Raw genomic sequence first — 22,621 nt, 5'->3', positions numbered from 1 at the left:
TAAATAAGGATACAGGTGGACCCGTTGCAACAATGAGAAGTACACATTCTCATGTCGAAAACGAACTTTACAACTTTGGTGGTGGGGGAGGTTTGGGTGGGGGGGGCGGGGGAGGCTGGGAAGGGATAGGAAGGGTAAAAAAAGGAGGAGGCTACAACGCTTGATAAGAAATGTACTCACTATCTTGCCCATGTAATGGTAATCCCTCTGTACAGTATTTTCACAATAAAAAAATAAAAATATAAAAAAAGAATAAAAGACCCCGAATAGCAAAAAAAAAATCCTGAGTAGAAAGAGCAGTGCTGGAGGAAGATCAATACCAAAATTCAAACTCAACTACCATAGAAAACTCTCCTCTACTCAAACTCTACTCTACTCAAATTCTACTCTACCATAGAAATCCAAACAGCTTGTACTGGCACAAGAACCGACCTGAGGACCAATGGAATAGGACTGAAGACCCAGAAATGATCCCACCGACCTATAGCCACCTAATTTTCAGTAATTGAGCTAAAGAACTATATTGGAAAAAAGATAACCTTCTCAGTAAATGGTGTTTGCAAAATTGGTTAAACACTTGTAGAAAACTAAAACTAGATCCATATATATCACCCGCACCAGAATCAACTCCAAAATGGATCTAATATCTCAAAATAAAAGCAGACTCCCTGAAAACATTACTGAAAGGAATAGGAGAAACTTTAGGGTTCCTTGGCACAGGAACCCTAATAGAGATCCAGAAGCACAACAAATCAAAAAAAGTTTGGACAAATGGGATAGCATGAAACTGCAGAGCTTCTGCAAGGCAAAGGACATAACTAGCAAGATCAACAGAAAGCCCAAGGACTGGGAGAATATTTTCACTAGCCATACAAAGGACAAGGATCTCATATCTGAAATATACATAGAACTCAAAAAACTAAATCCCCCAACAACAAATCCTCAAAGAAACAACTGTCTGATTAACAAATGGGCTACAGACATAAAGAGAGACTTCTCTGAAGAGGAAATACGAATGGCCAATAGACATCAAGAAATACTCAACCTCTCTAGCCATTCAAGAAATGCCAATCAAGACAACGCTAAGATTCCATCCACCCCAGCTAGAATGACTATAATCAAGAAGTCTTGTAATAACAGGGAACCCTACTGCATTGATGGTGGGAGTGTAAACTTGTTCAACCACTCTGGAAAGTAGTATGGAGGTTCCTCAAAAGATTCCACATACAGCTCCCTTATGACCCAGTAATCCCACTTTTGGGCATTAACCCAAACGATCAAAGACAAGGTCATACCAAAGCTACCAGCACAGCCATGTTTATTGCAGCATTAATCACCATAGATATGGAACCAACACAGATGCCCTTCAGTAGATGAATTGATCAAGAAAAAAAGAATGATATTGCCCCATTTGTTAGGAAATAGAAAGACTTGGGAAAAATTATATTAAGTGAAGTAAGCCAGGCCCAAAGAAACATAGGTCCCATTGTTTCCCTTATTTGCAATATCTAGTATATGTCTGTGTCAATAAGAAAAGGTCAGACAAGTTGATATTAGGGAAATGAACCCCAAAATAAGTATTCAAATGTTTTTTAAAATGTGATTGTTTCTAACATATTTATAAGATGATTTCTTTGTTGCTTTGTATGTACCTCCCTCACGCTATAAACCCTGCTTTCACTGTATTTGATGTTGGTTTAATTTGTAGAGGGTAAGGGGAAAAATAAATCGTTTAACTAGGGATACAGGTAGACCCATTGCAACAATGAGATGTACAAGTCATTATGTCGAAAAACGAATTTTAAAATTTCGGTCAGGGGTGGGGGCAGGATCTGGTATGGGGGTTGGTGGGGTATGGGAAGGGATGGGAAGGGTAAACAAAGGAGGAGGCAACAATGCTTGATAAGAAATGTACTCATTATCTTGTCCAAGTAATTGTAACACCTCTGTATGGCATTTTCACAATAAAAATGTGATATATCTCTATCTATATATCTATCTATCTATAGATATAGATCTATCTATCTCTATCTATCTATCTATCTATCTATCTATCTAGATAGATAGATACATAGATACATAGATATTTACATAGATATATATAGATAGATACATACATACATATAGATAGATATAATTATATAAAATGTTATTCTATGTCTCCGTCAGAAAGAATAACATTGCCTCTTTCATTAGGAAATGGAAAGACTTGAAAAAAATTGTATTAACTGAAGTAAGCTAGGCCCAAAGAAATATACATCCCAAGGTTTCCCTTATTTGCAGTGACTAGTACATATCTAGGACAAGCAGAGAAAATCGAAGGCTATATACATAAGACCACATGAGATAATGTTAAGCAAAATGAACCCTAAGATGGGGTCAAGAGGTTTGTTTTCCTTTCTTGCAAGTGTTATTAATGTACTTACAATGCACTATGTGATTCTTTAGTTTCTATTGTACGTCCTTTCCCGATGGTATAACCTCTGTTTCCACTGGATTTTATGCTGGTGTTCTGCACCTTGTATAAACATTTTTGTAATTTGGGGAGGGGAAGGGATATTACAGAACCGCTTAAAATGGGGATGCAGGCTGACCCATTGTGACAATGAGATGTATAGGACACTATACTGAAAATGAACATTACAAGGTCAGGGTGGGGGGGCTGGATGAGTTGGGAAGGCGGGGAGGGAAGTAATAGTAGGGGGAAAATAAAGGAGGAGGTAACAATGCTTACTATGAAAAGTGCTCATTACCCTACTCATGTAACTGTAACCCTTCTGTACCCTACTCATGTAACTGTAACCCTTCTGTACATTTTTACAATAAAAAATTTAGAAAAATAAATAGTAGAAAATATGTTTATATATTATATAACATATATTTTATTATACTAGTTATATATTATAAAATATATGTATTAAAATGTTTCAGATCTACTCTATATTTTACATATATATATAATATATACACATTTTATACAGATTTATTTATATACTTTATATACGCTTTATACATATATATGTAGAACTTTGGGAAGCACAGTGCCAACTGTCTGCCAGGAAACCATGCTGTGTAAAGGTCAAGCCCTCCTTTGCCATTTTTAGTGGACATTAGCACAGGTTCTTGCAAGTTTGTGTACAAAATTTCCTGGTGTTGGCTTTGGTGGATTCTGGGTATTTACAGGCTGACTTCTCCCACAATCTCCTAACCTCACATACCCACTCAAGTTGTCTGGAATTGAAAAGCTGAAAATCACTTGATTTCCTTAACTAGGGTAAAATACAAATCTATTGCCTCAGTTCACGTGGTGCATCATGCACGTAACAATGAAATGGATTTGTTGCTGTCCTCCCTGATCCTGATAGGTTACCTGGGGGAACTGGAGAAAAGCTGGATGGGATCAGGCAGGGAGGGTCATGGGAGGAGCAATGGCTGCCCACGTTGTGTTAGACACATCCCTGAAGAGCTCTGCTAGAGCCTCCAAGCAGACAGAAGGAGCAAAAGGAGCAAGCTAAAGGTGAGGTTAAGACGAACATGGGTAGCTGAGGTTGGTTCCAGTGGGACCCCATAGGGCAAGGGATACCTCCTAAATTGTCTAGTGTCCTTCTGTCCTTGGGTTTTGGGGGATCTGCTCCCAGTGTGTGCTCCACCACGGGCAAGAGGCCTGCCCCAACTTCTCTCTGCTCTTCTGCCCCTATTATAATTGAGTGGCTCAGACCTGTAGGGACTCACGCTACTCTGCCTAAAGCTCCTACTTGTCTACTCCTAATCCCAGGCATATTCTTTCTGGCCTTCTTTATTATTTGTTATCTCTAAAGAGAACCATGCTTTTTCCTCTAGGGGATAGCCATTCCTCTCTGCCCAATCAGTGGCAGGCTTTTTCCATCTGTCTGCTCACTAAGTGGAAAGGCCTGGTCTACGCAAAATGGAAACCATTTCCCTCCATGTTGCCTGCCTAGGAACCCAGTGAACACTACAGGCCTCTGCTGGACTGAATGAGGCAGGTGGAATGAAGGAGGCACCAGAGACACAAAGCTGGCACTCCTGGATTGTGTTCAGTGTAACCAGCCCCCACACTGGATGATGATTGGCCATCCATAGGGAATAGACACACAGAGCAAATCATTTCTCAATTAGGCAAATCATCTGGAAGCGGTTTTTCATTGTGTGTAATGTAATGATTTTTCACGTAATAATGTAATGATTGCTTATTCAAGTCAGTTTGGGCCTTAATTATAACATAAATTTCTGATTAATTACCAGCAGGGATACTCATCAGGTTATACAGCATTATCCCCTTCAACATTACCTTTGCTTGTAGATATTTTTGTACTTATGCCACCTGTGATTGGCAAGGTGTGTGCAGGTGAACTGATGGTTAACAGTCCATCGAGGTCCCACCTCTACAGGATACACCAAGCATTACCCTTCTGCAGACCAAATCTATAGATCACACCTATCTCTGGTATGAAGTGAGCTTCAGAGAAACAGTGGAGCCTTTTAGCAAGGCTGCTGCCAGCAAGGAAGAGCTAACAAAGCAGGCCTACTGCAGGCTCAGCATTGGCTATAATCTGGGATCCTGGATCTTGGGAGAGCTTTGTCCAATTCTCCAGGGAACTATGTCTTCCTAGTAGTCATTCGCTTGTAGCATAGCTCACCATGTTTTTAATTGAATGTCCAAAGAATGTGGCCATGAGTCTGGAGTCTGGAACTTGGTATGTTCCATGAAGAAAGGCTAGGGATCCGCGCCAGTGGACTTCCCAGATGTTGGCTTTCTGCTTCCCTTCCCTCCCCTGCCCTGTGCTGCCCTGACCTTTTCTTTCTCTTCCTTCCACTCCCTTTCTTTACTGTTCCCTTCTTTTTCTTCTTCTCCCTCTCTCCTCCCTTCCCATCTTCTCCTCTACCCCTAAACAGAAAATCAAAATTCACTAAATAATGATACCTCCTGCCCTTTCCCCAGCCCTTGACAGTTACCATTTCACTTTCTAAGAATTTTTCAATGCTAGTTACCATATGTGAGTGAAATCATACAGTAACTCAAGCTTAGTACATTGACAAAGTATCCTCAAGGCTTGTCTGTTTCAGACCTACATGACACAAGTGATGCACACATGACCCATAGGACTATGTATACATTGTGTGTGAGTATGAATTTGTATATGTGTGGCTCATTCATGGTTCATACATGGTTGTGTGTCAGTATTTATATGCGTTTGTGTGTATAAATTATTATTATGCACACATACATACCATGTGAGTGAATGCATCACCATGATTGTGGTTCGGTTATATATTCCTGTGTTTTCACATACATGTCATTATTTATGCATATTCATAGATGTATATGCAAACATGTTTGTTGTTCCAACTGAAGATTGTCAGTTAATCTTTCCTGCTGTCTCCTGCACATTGTTGGCTGCATTAATGTTTCTGCATTAGTCATAGCATTGCTGGAACAGGGACTAATTAGCTTGCTCACTTTGGGTGAAATAAATATCTCAATGTGCAGAAACTCTTAAGAAATGTAATGTTCAAACTTTGAAAGGTACTTTGCACTAAAAGGTAATAAAGCACAGAAGTGCAAAGGCAAATCACTTGAGAAATGATTTTTGAAGCTTTCTGGGAGAGGGTGAGTGTCTGAATCTCCCTCCAAGTTAACAGTGCACTCTTGGGCTGTCTCTCCTAACGACATTAGTACAAAACACACACACATGCCATCTTGGTCATTTATATCACAGTATCTTGAAATGTTTTTAGTTAGAAAATGCTTCTGTGTCTTTGGCTGAAGAACCAGAATGCTGAAAACCTATTTTATTAATTAACTAAGTTCCATAGTTCACATTTTCCTTGATTCTTTTCCACTCCAGCACCCATCTAGGTGACTACATTATGTTCAGCATCGTGCTTTCTTGATTTGACAGTCTCCTAGACTTTCCTTGCTTTTGGTAACTTTGACAGTTCGGAGGCATATTTGTCATGGGTTTTATAGCACTGCCCTCAATTAGAATTTATCCAATATTCTTGTTACAATCTGATTGAGTTTGTGTGTTGGGTAAAAAAGTCACAGCAATACTTATTTTCAGCATCCATTGTATCATGAACCCAGGGAGTCGGCGTGGTGGGGCATAACTGTAATCCCACTACTCAAGGTGCAGAGCTAGGAGGGATTCTTCTATATGTAGATAGGTTTTTCTCCCTCATTACTTAGCTATTCCATTACTTATTTCTTTGTATTTATACCTATGTATTGGAAATGCTGTGGGTTATAACCTGACATTGCTGTCTTTTTTATTTATCACTAGAAAATTCTGTCTATTGGTCAGTAGCAAGTCTGTGTATTGGGTCCTGTGTCCCACTGACTTCCTGGAGTTTTCTATTATTTTGCTAAGATCGTGTGTGTGTGTGTGTGTGTGTGTGTGTGTGTGTTTGTGTGTTTTGTCCCAGCCCTAGACCTAGTCATTTCTACAAGGAGTCTGGCTCTCCCCCATTAAAAAAACAGTTTGTGAAACTGTAATATGGATTTTATATGTTCTCATTGATGCCAGAAGTTATTGATTCTATTTAACTGAGACATAATTTCTATATCTTTAGGTCTATGCCTTTTTAAAATTATCATTATAATGGTGATGTACAGAAAAGCTACAGATGTATAAGTCAGGTAATGAATACATTTTTTGGACAATATCTCCCCTTCCCTTACTTTCTCTGTTTTTCTCTCCCATCTCACCAACAAATTGTATAGTTCATTTTCAACATAGTGTTCAGTGAATTTGTATGACTACTGAATTTGTATGACTTTTGTATGACATATTTTGCAAGTTGTGGGGTTTGAACTCAGGGCCTGGGCACTGTCCCTGAGTTTCTTTGTGTTCAAGGCTAGCATTCTACCACCTAATCCATAGTGCCACTTCTGGCCTTCTCTGAGTAGTTTATTGGAGAGCCTCATGGACTTGCTTGCCTGGGCTGGCTTCTTACTGTGGCCCTCACATCTCAGCCTCCTGATTAGCTAGGAGTACAGGTATGAGCCTTTGGCACCCAGCATCTATGACTGATTTTTAATGCTGGAATGGTGCTCTCTCTCTCTCTCTCTCTCTCTCTCTCTCTCTCTCTCTCTCTCTCTCTCTCTCTCTCTCTCTCTCTCTCTCTCTCTCTCACCCACCCACCCACAGACACACACACACACACACACACACACACACAGAGATTTCCTATGATGTAGATACTTCAGGGAAACGTATTCTAAAAATCTTTTTTTAAAATTGTGAACACACTGTACAGAGGAGTTACAATTACATGGGCAAGATAATGAATACATTTCTTATCAAGCATTGCAGTCTCCTCCTTTGTTTACCCTTCACATCCCTTCCCAGTCTCCCTCTGCCCCCCACCCAATCCTCCCCCCCACCAAAGTTATAAAGTTCGTTTTCAACATGACCACTTGTACTTCTCATTGTTGCAACGGGTCCACCTGTATCCTTAAACGACTTGTTTTTATAAGGATGTGGGCAAAGAAGAATTGAGAAGCTGTAACCATCCTGGCTGGGCTTATGGGAGAAAATACGAGATTCATGAAATGGAAAATCCTGGGAAATTTAGAGCTAGGAAGAGTGAAGCTGGCCAAACAAGGTGGCTTCCTACTGAATTTTGTAGTATTTATTTTTCCCAGTGGTTGGCAAGGGAGGGCCTCATCATCAGGGGCACTAGAGACTTTGATTCCACTCATTTATGAATGGGACATTATACATGAATCAGACGTTTTAGTCTTAAACAAATGAAGTCATGGCCCTCTGTGGCTGCATTATATTTGAAAAGCGGATTATTTGAAAACACAATCTGTGTAATTACAGAATAATAAATTATTAACTGAGAGGACTTTTTTACGGCTCTTGGTGATGTATCCTGCTATTTTTGCAATATTTTGTATGAGCATTCTAAGGTACTGTATGATTGATCTTCTTTCGAGAGTTTTCCTTCCCTCTTTCCAACTTCCTAACTTCCTAACTTTCTTCTCTTGTACTTGTTTTTGTGCCTTGAGCTGAAGAGCTGAAGGACAGTGCTCAGGCCCAGAGTTCAAGCCCCACAACCGACAAAAAGAAAAGTTTTCTGGAGAAGGATCTAAGCCTGGAGTCACAACTCTGTCAGCACGCACTGACCTCTGTCACTTGCTGACACCAGAGTGACAGGAAGCAAACAAGTATAAATTCCTCACTTAGTGCAAGCTTCAGGATCTTCATGTTCCCCTGTGCTCCCCTGCTTGCTTACATTCTGTTTTTGCCCATTTATTTACAAGTCTTGACCCAATTCTTCGTAATGGTATCTGGCAAGTCTCACATTTGGTAAGTAGGTGTTCAATCCCCATTTCTCCTGGAAGGTGCATGCCTTTGTTTAAATCTCGGAGTATTTCATTGTTCCAGTGTCTCACCTCTATGAGAAGTTCAATGGAATAGTTGTGGGGATTTTTTCTTTTCTGTTTTTTGTAAGGCATGGGGCTTGAGCTCTGGGTCTGGGCACTGTTCCCGAGCTCTTTTTGTTCAAGATTAGCACTCTACCACTTAAGCCAAAGTGCCACTTCTGTTTTTTTTCTGAGTAGTTTATTGGAGATAAGAGTCTTACCAACTATCCTGCTTGTGTTGATTTTGAACTATGATCCTCAGATCTCAGTCCCTTGAGTAGCTAGGATTATAGATGTGAGCCCTGCAACCTGCTGAAGAAGTTTTTGACTTGCAATTTGTCTGGACATTTTTGTGCACATTTGGTTTGATGTTATTTGTGGTTTTCTTCTGGCTGGAAATTTTATGCAAATATTTCACTTACTTGTGTGAGAATTGCTTTGACACATTTATTAATCACAGAATAGGGTCTGGGAAAGCAAATTCCCAGCCCTAAGCTGTGTTTTCTTGTTTCTCCATGGTTCTCTAATAATTTACCTGCACATGGTCTCTCCAGAGTTACTTTCACTCTTGTGCTGTGAGTCTTCTGTCCGCAAGATGCTTCTCACATGAAGTGCACTCTCTCCTAGTCCATGAATGTTAGCACACAGCTCCCTGTGTAAAGGCACATTGAACAACACCCTCACAGGCCTGTGACTACCTGTGTACCATTCAGAACTGCAAGGTCCATATCTTTCTAATCCAATAGACCTATTCCAGAATCGACTAAATAGCTGAAAAAGATTTAATAAACAGAATCATCAAAATTTGGCAAGAATAAACAAAAACATCACATTGCATTAGTGTAATTGGCTGGTGTGTCTGTCTCCACTACAAATTTATGAGCTACAGCCAGGATTTATACTGCACATTGGGGTGTAGCAGAATCCAATGTTTATCATTTTATAAGGACAGAAATCAAAAGATGAAACATAGAATGTCATGTGCTACTTCAGGAGAGGAAAAGAGAGAAAAGATGAATAGAAGATAGAATCACAAGGAGAAGAGCCCAGAGTCAGTATATCATCAGTCCCAGTCAACTAAGGAATGATGATTTATTGGGAGACCTGGCAGAGTTCTGCAAAAGCCGTTCTTTTTTATTATTTTAATAAGTTCTATTGTGAAAATACTGTACAGAGAGGTTACAGTTACATGAGCAAGTTAATGAGTACATTTCTTATCAAGAATTGTTGCCTCCTCCTTTTTTCCCCCTACCATCCTTTCCCTCCCACTTCCACAACTATACTCACCACTCCACCTCTGACTCCCCTCCACCTCACCCCATAAACACCTGCTGAAATTGTAAAGTTCGTATTTCAACAGTGTCTTCTACATCTCATTGTTGCAATGGGTCAACCTGTATCCCTATTTAAACATTTTGTTTTTTCCCTTCCCATTCTGAAATTATACCAGCATTAAACACAGTGAAAACAGGGGTTATACAGTGGGGAAGGGACATACAAAGCAACAAAAAACATCAGATGGTACCTTATAAATATATTAGAAAAAATAGAAAGAAAGAAAAAAATTACTTGTGTCCCTATCTTGGGGTTCATTTCGCTTAACATCATCTTAACTGGTAATATGTATATAGCTTTTGACCTTTTCTACATGTCCCAGACATATACTAGTTATTGCAAATAACTAGGTAAACCGTGGGACCTATGTTTCTTTGGGTCTGGCATACTTCACTTATTATAATTTTTTCTGTCTTTCCATTTCCTAAAAAATGGGGCAATGCCATTCGTTCTGATTTAGGTATAGAATTCCCTTATATATGTATATATATATGCATATATATGCATATATATATACATACATATATGTATATTGTGTGTGTTTGTGTATCACATTTTCTTGATCCATTTATTTACTGAGGGGCATCTGGGTAGGTTCCATATCTTAGCCATGGTAAATAATGCTGTAATAAACAGTAGTGCTGGTAGATTTAGTATGGTGTTGTTTGTGATCATTTGGGTAAATGCCCAAAATTGAGATTTCTGGGTCATAGGGGAGATCTATGTGCAGTCTTTTGAGGAACCTCCATACTATTTTCCAAAGTGATTGAACAAGTTTATACTCCCACCAACAATACAGTAGGGTTCCCTTTTGGCCACATCTCCTCCAGCATCAGTTGTTATTAGAGTTCTTGATTATAGCCATTCCAACTGGGGTGAGGTGGTATCTCAATGTTATTTTGATATGCATTTCTTTTATGGCTAGAGAGGTTGAGCATTTCTTCATTTGTCTATTGGCCATTCTTCTTCACATAATAACAAAAGCACAAATAAACACAAAAATGAAGGATCCACACTTAAAACTGGTACCAATTTTAAAACAAAACTAGACAACAACCAAAGGCTGAGTTGGGGACTAACGGGTCCCCAGTACATCCCTACCAGAACTCTGTGCTGTTCTCATTCAGCAAGCTGAATCCAGAGTCTGCTGAATGAGCCTGCCATGCTCACCCAGAACTTCCCAACCTCAGAAAACATAGAACAGAAAACACACCAAAGTAAACTAGACAGACAAGTGGCCACAAAGACAAAATCAATTCTCAGTGAATGAGACGACATCCCACCACCATTCACTTACCAGGGGACTTGAACCCCACTCCCCTCCACTCACCTCTGGAGGATTTTTTTTTAGATTCTTGCAAACATTGACCTAGGGGCCTTCCAAAGTGGAGGAGAATTCCCAGTCATCTTGGGGCAAGGGAAAAATGTCCCTAGCAGTGGTCCCCTAAGACTGACAGATTCTCCCCCATGCTCAGACCCCCTGAGCCAAGGCCTGAGGCTGAGATCTAACTGGGGCCACTTGCAGGTGGTCAGTGGCAGTTTCATCATTGACAAAAAAGCAAGTTACCAAAGCAGAACCAGCAGTTTTTGTTTTTGTTTTAAACGAAGTAGGACAAAGTCTAGGGGTGTCTCGGGAGTAGACTCACTTTGCCCCATATTTTTCCTGTAAAATAAATCCAATTACAAATATGGCAAGCAAAAGCAAAAGCACAATGAGACACAGACAGACATGATTATACACAGAATGAGGAGGGATACCCAAACCAAAAGTTACTTTTTAAGCAAGCTCCCATCCAACTAGGACTGCTAGGACTGGTGGAATTGAGGGGTCCAGGCGTCCCTGGACCTCCTCAGCCGTAGCGGACTCTGCTGCGTCCAGCCTCACCCTACTTTTGGCCTCACTCTGGCGCCTTCTCTACCTAGGTTGCCCGCATTTACCTCGAGGCTTTTCTCGGAACTTCTCTCCAACATCCAAGTGCTCACACACTGTCCTACCAGTCAAGGACTTCAATCCCCCTCAGGTTGGAGTGGCTAAGAGCTCTATACTGGACAAGCCCCCATTAAATGTAGTAGGAAGACCCCCTACTCAGGGCAGGCAAGCCCACCTAATCTTCCGGAGTGACAGACTCCACCACAACAAAGTTGTTAATAAGGAAGAAACTTTATTGAGGTTCCTACATTCCTACACTGACCAGCCAGGGCCTCAGCACAGGCTCAGGAGCTGATACTGTGACCCCGAGCGGCCCCCATTCTTTGGTTTTTAAAGACAAAATCCCTAAGGTCAAGCCTGGTCAAGCACAGGTGACCAATGGTATCGTAACACACACAAAGGATTATATGGTCATACCAGACCACACACAGTTGGGTAATAGGTCGAGTTTACTGTAAGCATGTGCAAAAGGCAGGGTTTACCATAAAGCATGTGGTGTCACCAGTTGATGCCAGATTGTAACCTATCTGTTTTATGGGTCAGTCCTTAACTGAACAATCAAGGTGGGTTAGGTTGTTAAGGGGAGAGGGACCTAGAGGCATTCTTTCCATTCCAAGAACTGGGCTAGTTGGAGCCAAGGTCAAGTTAACCTTGTTTAGAGGGTTTTTTTTCTCTAAAATCCCTAAAACAAAGGCAAAGCCAGGAAAGAAGCTGTACCAGCTCGAGTCTCCTCTCAGGGCATACTTCAGTATATATGTGAGAATAAAAGTAGAAAACTTGAAGGGATAGGTGGGGTTGGCGTAAGGGAAGGAAGAAAAGTGGAAAGTTTGACAATGATCCAGATGTGTTGTACATTGAAGTGTACATACACTCTATTCAACATACATACATACATACATACATACACTCTATTCAACACTGACATGATGAAGCAAAACCCTTTTGGACTACTAGCTGAAGATTAAAAATGTTTTGTTTTAATATTAACAGACCAGAAGCATAAACCTTTAAAGATAAATAAGAGGAGAGCATTGACATATTGGTGAGGATGTGCTCTTTTCAATACAAAATTTAATAAGTGTCAAGTCTGCTGCAAATGTAAATTTTATTTGCCAATTCTTTTTGCAAATTGCTTAAAATATAAAGAACCAAATTCCAATATCCCTTCACTTCCAAAAAAATCTTATAGATCTTTACATTTCTCAGTTGTTTCTAAATATCTTAATGTAATGCACTATTGGAACTAATTTCATTCCACATTTTAATTTAAATTTAAAATCATTAAAGTCTTTTAAAAGCCTCTCACTCCGGCACAGGTATGGATAAAGAACTGATGTGGTCAGAAGCAGAATTATTCAGAAGACTGTAAATGGATGCTTACCTAGTTTCCTCTCTGCTGGATCATAGAATACAAACTGTCCTAATTGAAAAAAGTTAGCCTTCCCAGGTTTTCTGCATATAAATACTCCATCAACATTTTGTTATTAGAGGATTATTCATGATTAGCTATATGTTGATTGATAATGACTGAGCATGAGAGAAAGGTGAGGGAAAACCATCTACACTTCAGTGAGGTTCTGACTTGTGTTTCACAAAGTGTTATGAAAGCTCTCCATGAGAAATCTAGCAGCTGCATTTCTAAAAAGTCCTTGTGTGCTTACACTTTCTGATACTGTCTCAATTCAAGTACTTCTCCTTGGAGTTCCATACTATTCAATGATGCTGTATGAGCTCCTTGTTTTGCAGACCGGTCTTGGTGATAAAATTTGTGCTTTTCAAAATTGCTCTCCCTATTCCATCCACAAAATGTGGACAAAAATTATCTGAAAAAAATTGTATCTGTTGATAGTGCATATACTTTTATTTTTCATTACAAACATAGAATGTAGTAAAAATTTTCATAGCAATTACTCTGCACTAGTTTGTGGGCAGATTCTAATGTAAATAATATGCTGTGTTCACGTAGAGAATTTGACTATCCAAATTTTAATATGCCTGTGGTCCTAAAACCAATACCCTACTGATATTGAGTGACAAATACAACTTCCTATAAGTATAGAAGTTTTCATTGTATCTTTTTAATATATATTTTTATTGTAAAGATACTGTATGGAGGGGATACAGTTACATTAGTAAGGTAATGAGTACATTTCTTTATTTTTCCTCTATTGTCGTTCATGGGGCTTGAACTCTGGGCCAGAACGCTGTCCTCAGCTCTTCAGCTCAAGGATAGCACTCTACCACTTGAGCTACAATGCCACTTCCTGTTTTTTTGGTGGTTTATTGGAGATAAGAATTTCTCAGGGACTGGGAAGGTGGCTCAGTGGTAGAGTGCTTGCCTTGCATGCATGAGGCCCTGGGTTCGATTCCTCAGCACCACATAAGCAAAAAGAAAAAAGCCAGAATTTCTCGGATTTCCTGCCCGGTCTGGTTTTAAATCCCGATCCTCAGATCTCAGCCTCCTGAGTAGCTAGGATTAGAGGCCTGAGCCACCTGTGCCCAGCATGAGTACATTTCTTATTGAGCACCCTCTCCTTTGTTTTCCCCCTACCATCCCTTCTCTTCACACCTCCCCAACTTATCCCTCCACCCCCTCTTTGATAGAGTGTCTTGTACATATCATTGTTACAATGGGTCAACCTGTATCCTTTCCTCACATCTTAAATGAAGAAATGCTGGCTTGATTTATGCTGATTCTACTTGTGTAGACACATGTAAAATCACTCACCAAGTCCAAGAGCACATCATTTTTTGTCAGTTGGTATAGTTGTGTTCTACACATTTATTGACAGGTTACAAATTATTCTCAAACTTTAATACATTAAAAATACTTTCTTCTTTTCTTATTTTCTTGGCCAGGAAATCAGCCAGACCTCAGTCAGCATTTCTCTCATAGGACTTTTCACATGGGTTGGTTAAATGTTGATCTGAGGTCCAGTCTTCTGAGGACTCACTCATCTGCTTAGGAATTGATGCTGTCTGTTGGAAAAGAGCTCAAGGAAGGATGCCATTTAGAGCCTTATAACTTTATTTTTTTATTGTGAGAATACTGTACAGAGGAGTTACAATTACATGGGCAATATAACGAGTACATTTCTTATCAAGCATTGTTGGCTCCTCTTTCTTTCCCCTTCCCATCCCTTCCCATCTTCCTCCTACACCCGGTCATCCCTCGACCCACCAAAGTTGTAAAGTTCATTTTTCGACAAAACAACATTGAGATTCCACCTCACCCCAGTTAGAATGGTTATAATAAAGAACTCTAATAACAACAGATGCTGGAGGGGATGTGGACAGAAGTGAATCTTTCTACATTGTTGGTGGGAGTGTAAACTTGTTCAAACACTTTGGAAAGCAGTATGGAGGTTCCTCAAAAGACTCCACATAGAGCTCCCCTATGACCCAGCAATCCCACTTTTGAGCATTTACCCAAATGATCACAAACAAGACCATACTAAAACTACCAGCACAACTATGTTTATTGCAGCATTATTTACCATAGCTAAGATAGGGAACCAACCCAGATACCCCTCAGTAGATGAATGGATCAAGAAAATATGGTATATATACACAATGGAATTCTATGCCTCCATCAGAAAGAATGGCATCGCCCCATTTGTTAGGAAATGGTAAGACTTGGAAAAAAATTATATTAAGTGAAGTAAGCCAGGCCCAAAGAAACATAGGTCCCATGGTTTCCCTTATTTGCAATAACTAGTATATGTCTGAGTCAAGCAGAAAATGTCAGATAAGTTGATGTTAGGGGAATGAATCCCAAGATAAGTATTCAAATGTTTTTTTGCCTTTCATGAAATTGTTTTTAACATTTTTATAAGATGATTTCTATGTTGCTTTGTATGTTCCTCCCCCACGGTATAACCCCTGCTTTCACTGTATTGATGTAGGTATAATTTGTGGAGGGGAAGGGAAAAAACAAATCGTTTAACTTGGGATATAGGTGGACCCATTCCAACAATGAGATATATAACTTTATTCTTTACAAGGGTATTTTCCTGCTACTTTGGTTGTTGAGAGTGTCTATAAGAGCAAGCATTCTGTAGGGAGCTGGGAGACACCATATGTTCTTTACTTACTGATTCCTAAGTGACTTGTACTGCATTTTGCAAGTCGAATCTGTCAAAACCTACCAGTTTTAAGAGATAAGAGGAGTGGTAAAAGAACTCATGGAGACAAATACATTTTCAACATATTTTGTTCCAAGCATTCCATCTAAGGCATAGTCAACAACTAGTGAAACTTGTGTTGGCTGTAAATATGTGTCTTTCTCCATGTGTGCATGTATACATGTGTATATGTATGTGTGAATTTGTGTGTATAGTAACATACATGTGTACATATATAAGGGCATATACACACATATATGCATATATAAATAAATATACATATGCAAATATATGTACATATATATAAATCAGTGTTCAGTGATTTAATCAATAGTTCCCAGCACATTGTCATTCTCTCAAAGTATACATGATAAACTGCTCTGAGGAGCTGTGCTCTATGATGGGTATCCTTTGTTCTCACTTGCCCCATTACCTTGTTTTTCATCCCTGTGAACAACTTCGGTCTACTTACCATAGGATAGCTTTGTTTTCATTACATGTAGTTACTTACTGATAATCAAAGAAAAAGGTTGTTTGTAAAAGAAAAAGAACTTTTACGTCACAAGTTAAAATATCTTATCTATCCCAATGATTCCTATGAGATAAAATTTATAATAGAAGAAAAGTAAAAAGGAATTCCTAGATCTGTTGTTTTGCCATTTAGAATGGCAAAGAATAAAATCACATCACTCTTATAATTCTTAAAAAATGCAAGGGAAACTGTTGGTCCCTATCATGTTCCCACAAAACCAGTGAATTCTGAAGGATAATAGACCAGCAGAAATTCTAAGTAGCAGACATGGAGCATGAAAGAGAAAGACCATGAATGGAAAGGGTGAACGAGAGAAGTACAATAATACTGAAAGTACATAACAGATAAACAAATGCTGTATGAGAATATTGATACTGCTATCTTTAGACTTTACATGTACATTTGAAAGTATTTGATGTATGATAACCAATCAACATAAAATATAAAATGATTTTGATAAAAAATAAAAATGATGAGTCCCTGCCTGGTTTTAGGATGAGGGTTATGATGGCTTCATAGAATGTGTTCGGTAGTGAACTTTCTCTTTCAATTTCATTGAACAGTTGGAGGAGTATTGGTGTGAGCTCTGCTTTGAAGGCCTTGTAGAATTCTGCTGTAAAACCATCTGGTCCTAGACTTTTCTTAGATGAGAGGTCTCTTATTGCTGTTTCTATTTTCAATGCTTGATATGGGCCTGGAAAGACTTGGAAAAAATTATATTAAGTGAAGTAAGCCAAGCCCAAAGAAACATAGGACCCATGGTTTCCCTCATTTGCAATAGTTAGTATATGTAATGTATAAGTCAAGCAGAAAAGGTCAGATAAGGTGATGTTAGGAAAATGAACCCTAAGATATGTATTTAAATGTTTTTTTTTCTTTCATACATTTGTTTCTAACTCATTTATATGATTATTTCTTTGTTGCTTTGTATGTCCCTCCCCCACAGTATAACCCATGCTTTCACTGTATTTGATGTTGGTATAATTTGTGGAGGGGAAGGGGAAAAACAAGTCATTTAAATAAGGATACAGGTGGACCCATTGCAACAATGAGAAGTACAAGTTGTCATGTTGAAAACGAACTTTACAACTTTGATGGGGGGGGTGGGGGGGAGGATTCGATGGGGGGGAGGCTTGGAAGGGATGGGAAGGGGAAATAAAGGAGGAGGCTACAATGCTTGATAAGAAATGTACTCATTATCTTGCCCATGTAACTGTAACCCCTCTGTACAGTTTTTTCACAATAAAAAAATAAAAAATAAATGAAAATAAAAATGACTCAGAAGAAATTATAAGTGCAAATACAATCTTCCCAGAAGAAATCTCTCAGAGACTTTGAGAAATCTCTCATGATTTTGAAGAGGATAAAGTGGCTGAAGTTAGTATAAATTTAGAAGTATGACAATTCACAAAAATATAAAAAGATATTCATATATTTCATTATATAACTCAAAGCAGAAAGCAAATGTTGTTTAGATGATTTTTTAAAACACAGTCTTTCAGGAGCTGGGAAGGTGGCTCAATGGTAGAGTGTTTGTCTTGCATGCATGAGGCCCTGGGTTTGGTTCCTCAACACTACAGAAGTAGAAAAAGATGAAGGCTCAAATGGTAGTGCTAGCCTTGAGCTGAGGGACAGCACCCAGACCCCAGAATTCATGCCCCATGACCAACAAAATAAAAATCAACAAAACAATGCTGGGTGCCGGTGGCTCGACTGTAATCCTAGCTATGCAGGAGGCTGAGTTCTGAGAATCACAGTTGAAAGCCAGTCCGGGCAGGAAAGTCCGTGAGACTTTATCTCTAATAAACCACTAGAAAACCAGAAGTGGTGCCATGGCTCAAGGTCTAGAGTGCCACCCTAGAGCTGAAGAGTGCAGGGACAGCACTCCGGCCCAGAGTTAAAGCCTCACGACTGACAAAAACAAAAAACACAAAAACAGTCTCTCACTTTTGTGGTCTCAACTCTGTAATACCGCCGCTTCCGACGAGGGCTAAGATTTTGGGTGTGGACATTTATCATCCCTCCTGATTCAGACTGTACTTGATGATTTATTTAATAAATATTTTGTTCTTAATTTTCTTCTTTGTAAACTCACATGCACCTATAAAAAATCTTTGGCCATCCCAGTAAGCTTCTCAAAGTACCTCCTGATGACGACTTATAAAAAGTTGTATTATATTACAAAAAGGGAAACAATGCAACAAATAAAGAAAACCAAAAGTTAAATATTAATGATTAATAAAATAAAAAACCAAACAATTACCAGTGTACTATTTTCTCATATTCCTGTGCATTTAAAACTGGCTAAGATTATGATGTTCAAAAAGAGGATTTTGTTTTGGTTTTTATTTTGGGTCCAGTCGTGGGCCTGAACTCTGAGCCTGGGCGCTGCCCCTCAGCTCTTCAGCTCAAGGCTAGCGCTCTACCACTTGAGCCACATCACCACTTCCGGCTTGTTGTTTGCTTATGGGTGCTGAGGAATCGAACCCAGGGCCTCAAGCATGCAAGGCAAGCGCTTTACCACTGAGCCACCTTCCCAGCCCCTCAAAAAGAGTTTTATAGGCTATGAGTAGTCTTTAAAATTACCACTAAGATTACTTTTTATGGCTCATCTCATCATTTATATATGGCTTATATCATCATTTGTTCCTCACTAACATGTTAAGTAAGGAAGCCCTAAAAATTTAAAGAAACTATATGGTTAACAAAGTCTTAACTCTTCACTCTGCTTCTTTACTCAAAGACTTTGCAATTTCTTATTGGTAATGTTTGTATAAACTCTGAAAGGTACATAATTAGTACCATATGTCTGCTACCATAAGCCTTAAATACTTTATAGAAAAGTTTATGACCAGCCAAACAGTCCTAATTTTGGCATATATATGCAAATTCCCAAAATTAAATACATTTAAAACTTAACAAACCTTAACACTTGCTGCAGTGTTCATTATGACAGGTGCCTTGTATAGAATAAATGAATTTCTCCTCTTATACATCTCTTGAACAACAAATATCTGGAATTATTTTGTTTTTGACATGCCAATCTTGACTTTATTCTTAAATGTGTGCTTATGTAAGAAATACATGGTTTTAACAGTTTGTTGTATTGCTAAAAAAGAAGAAGAAGAAGAAGAAGAAGAAGAAGAAGAAGAAGAAGAAGAAGAAGAAGAAGAAGAAGAAGAAGAAGAAGAAGAAGAAGAAGAAGAAGAAGAAGAAATACATGGTTCTAAAATTTCACAAGAATTCTTTTGAACTTACTTTTTTTTTGAATTGTCTAGTTTAAGAAAATCAATTACACTTTATATATAAAAAATGTTCTGTGCTCAATTAGGCAGCAAATACGCTAAAATTGGAACAATACAGAGAAGATTAGCATGGCCCCTGAGCAAGGTTGACATGCAAATTAGTGAAATGTTCCATATTTTTGCAACAACAGATGCTGGAGAGTATGTGGCCACAGGGAACTCTACTGCATTCTTGGTGGGTATGTAAACTTGTTCAACCACTTTGGAAAGCAGTATGGAGGCTCTTCAAAAGACTCCATATAAAGCTTTCCTATGACCCAGCAATCCCACTTTTGGGCATTTACCCAAATGATCACAAACAAGACCATACTAAAACTACCAGCACAGCTATGTTTACTGCAGCATTATTTACAATAGCTGATATAGAGCCAACCCTGATGCCCCTCAGTAGATGAATGGATCAAGAAAATATGGGTGTACATACACAACAGAATTCTATGCCTCCATCAGAAAGAATGGTATCACCCAATTTGTTAGGAATTGGAAAGTCTTGGAAAAATTTTATTAAGTGAAGTAAGCCAAGTCCAAAGAAACATAGGTCCCGTGGTTTCCCTTATTTTCAATAACTAATATATGTCTGGGATAAGCAGAATAATTCAAAAGCTATGTGCATATGAGCAGATAAGATGATATTAAGGGAAATGAACCCAAAGACAGGGACACAAGTATGTTTTTTCTTTCTTGTTATTGTTTCTAATGTACTTATGATGTGCAATATGATTTTTTTTGTTTCTGTATATGTTCCTCCCGCACGCTATAACCCCTGTTTTCATTGTATTTGAAGTTGGTACACCTACATCCTGTGTATACGTTTCTCTAATTTGACGAGGAGAAGGGAAATACAAAATGGTTAAATAGGGATACAGGTTAACCCATTGTATCAATGAGATGCACAAGACACTCTGCTGAAAAATGAACTTTACAATTTAGGCAGGGGAAGGGGGAAGGGGAGCGTATTTGTGGAGGTGGGAGGGAAGGGATGGTGGGAAGAGGGAACAATGCTTGTTAGGAAATGTACTCATTATTTGCTCTCATAAATGAGACACCTCTGTACAGTTTTTTTATAATAAAAATCATATGAAAATGTTCTTATGTCGTGGTAGTGTAAAAATATCAGGGACAGAATAATGAAGGAATGTTGTAGACTGAGGTGAAGTCCATATGAAAATGTGCAAAACTGATAAAACGTAAAAGTATCAGAGCAGTATATTGTGTTTTACATCATTTAGGTTACATTGAAAAAATATGGAAGACCTAGAAGAATGAATTTTCTTTTTGATATCCTATCATAATTCCTTAGCAGGATGAACTCTTTCCTCATTGTTGTAAAGGCATCATCAGATGAGAGGAACTGAATTTTTTTGTTGGCTTCCTTACATTTATTTGTCAGTTTGAAATCTGAACTACTAGTTTATGTCTGAGACAAGAAGAAAAGGTCAGATAAGTTGATGCTAGGTGATATGAACCCCAAGATAAGTAGTCAAACGTTGTTTTTTCTTTCTTGCAATTGTATCTAACATATTTATAAGATCATTTCTTTGTTGCTTTGTATGTCCCTCCCCCATGGTATAATCCCTGCTTTCATTGTATTTGATGTTGGTATAATTTGTGGAGGGGAAGGGCAAAAACAAACCGTTTAAATAGTGATATAGGTGGACCCATTACAACAATGAGATGGACAAATTGTTATGTTGAAAAACGAACTTTACAACTTTGGCAGGATGGCGGGGGGCGGGGGGCAGTTGAGGGATGGGAAGAGGAAACAAAGGAGGTAGCAGCAATGCTTGATAAGAAATGTACTAATTGCCTTGCCAATGTAATTGTAACCCCTCTGTACAGTATTTTCACAATAAATTTTTTTTAAAAAAAGAACCTAAGGGAAATTAGACACACAGGCTTTGGAAAGTGTAAAGTCGGCTCCTGGATGGCAAGCAGACTCCACCCTCCTTGCAGCAAATTTTCTACCCAGTACTTGCGTTATCTAGGCATGCAGCAAATTTTCTACCCAGTACTTGCGTTATCTAGGCAACTGGCACACATGGAAGAGGTCACATCTGCATCTGCTGAGGTCACATCTGAATTTGATGTGGCCACAACTTTCTCCGCCCATACCTTAGATAAGGCCTAGCCCAGGCCCAGATGCCCTTTCTCTGCTCTTTTCTAGCTCTTTCTCAGCTCTTTCCTTCTCTTCTCTTTCCCAGGTCTCTTCTATTTCCTAGCTCTCTCTTTCCCACCTTTCCCAGGTGCTCTCTTTTCTAGCTATTTTCTCTCTTATTCCCAGCTCTTCAAGCTCTCTTTCCCAGTCCTTTCCCCACCACGCTGAGGACCAAGATGGCCTGGTGTCAGCCGGAATGATGAATAAACCTACCCCTTACCTGAACACCACGTACATACTGCTGTACTTCCTTAGCTACCTCTTTTTAAAATCCTAACAGAAAGTGACCATTTAGGATGAATGATATTTGATTTTACAATCAGAAAAATATTTTAAAAATTATATAGATATAAAATACTCCAAAAGATTTATTCTATGAATCTACCCCTTAGAACAAATGATAAGAAGGTGGTTAATGTATTTTAGGATAATATATATATATTCACATACCTATTTATGTTCACATAAATTTCACTTAAACAACAATCAAATGACTATATTTCTACCTTCTAGTTGGAATATACTTAAATCTCTAAAAATGACTATGATGCTGCTATAAAGAGCAATTTCCCAATTGTCCTCCATAGAGGGCATCCACAACGTATTTTGTGATAGGGCCAAAGCCTGAGTCAAGAAACTTCCCAATGGTGTCCAGTGGGTAAACTGTTTTGATTTGGTTTAAAGAAAACAAAAAAGAAACATTATTAATACCTTGCTCTTTTGTGAGGTGGAGACCATCTATGAGAGAGAGTTCCTACCTTGCTCTTCAAAACAGTTGTAATGAAAAAGGAAGGGACAAGACTGTGAACTTACGATGCACAGACTTGAGTGTCATGCACTGAGAGTCA

The 22,621-nt window shown here is 38.8% G+C and overlaps 1 non-coding gene across 1 annotated transcript; it reads left to right on the top strand.

The window, feature by feature from the left end:
• Positions 1–19,632: 19,632 nt before the first annotated feature.
• LOC138822515 (U6 spliceosomal RNA) lies at positions 19,633–19,739 on the top strand. The gene has a single exon (XR_011370537.1). It is a non-coding gene; the product is annotated as a U6 spliceosomal RNA (small nuclear RNA).
• The last annotated feature ends 2,882 nt before the right edge of the window (positions 19,740–22,621 follow it).

This window comes from Dipodomys merriami, unplaced genomic scaffold (assembly GCF_024711535.1).
Source record: "Dipodomys merriami isolate MVZ:Mamm:240054 unplaced genomic scaffold, mDipMer1.0.p SCAF_1115, whole genome shotgun sequence".
Lineage (NCBI taxonomy): Eukaryota > Metazoa > Chordata > Mammalia > Rodentia > Heteromyidae > Dipodomys > Dipodomys merriami.
This window is presented reverse-complemented; position numbering and strand designations above follow the sequence as displayed.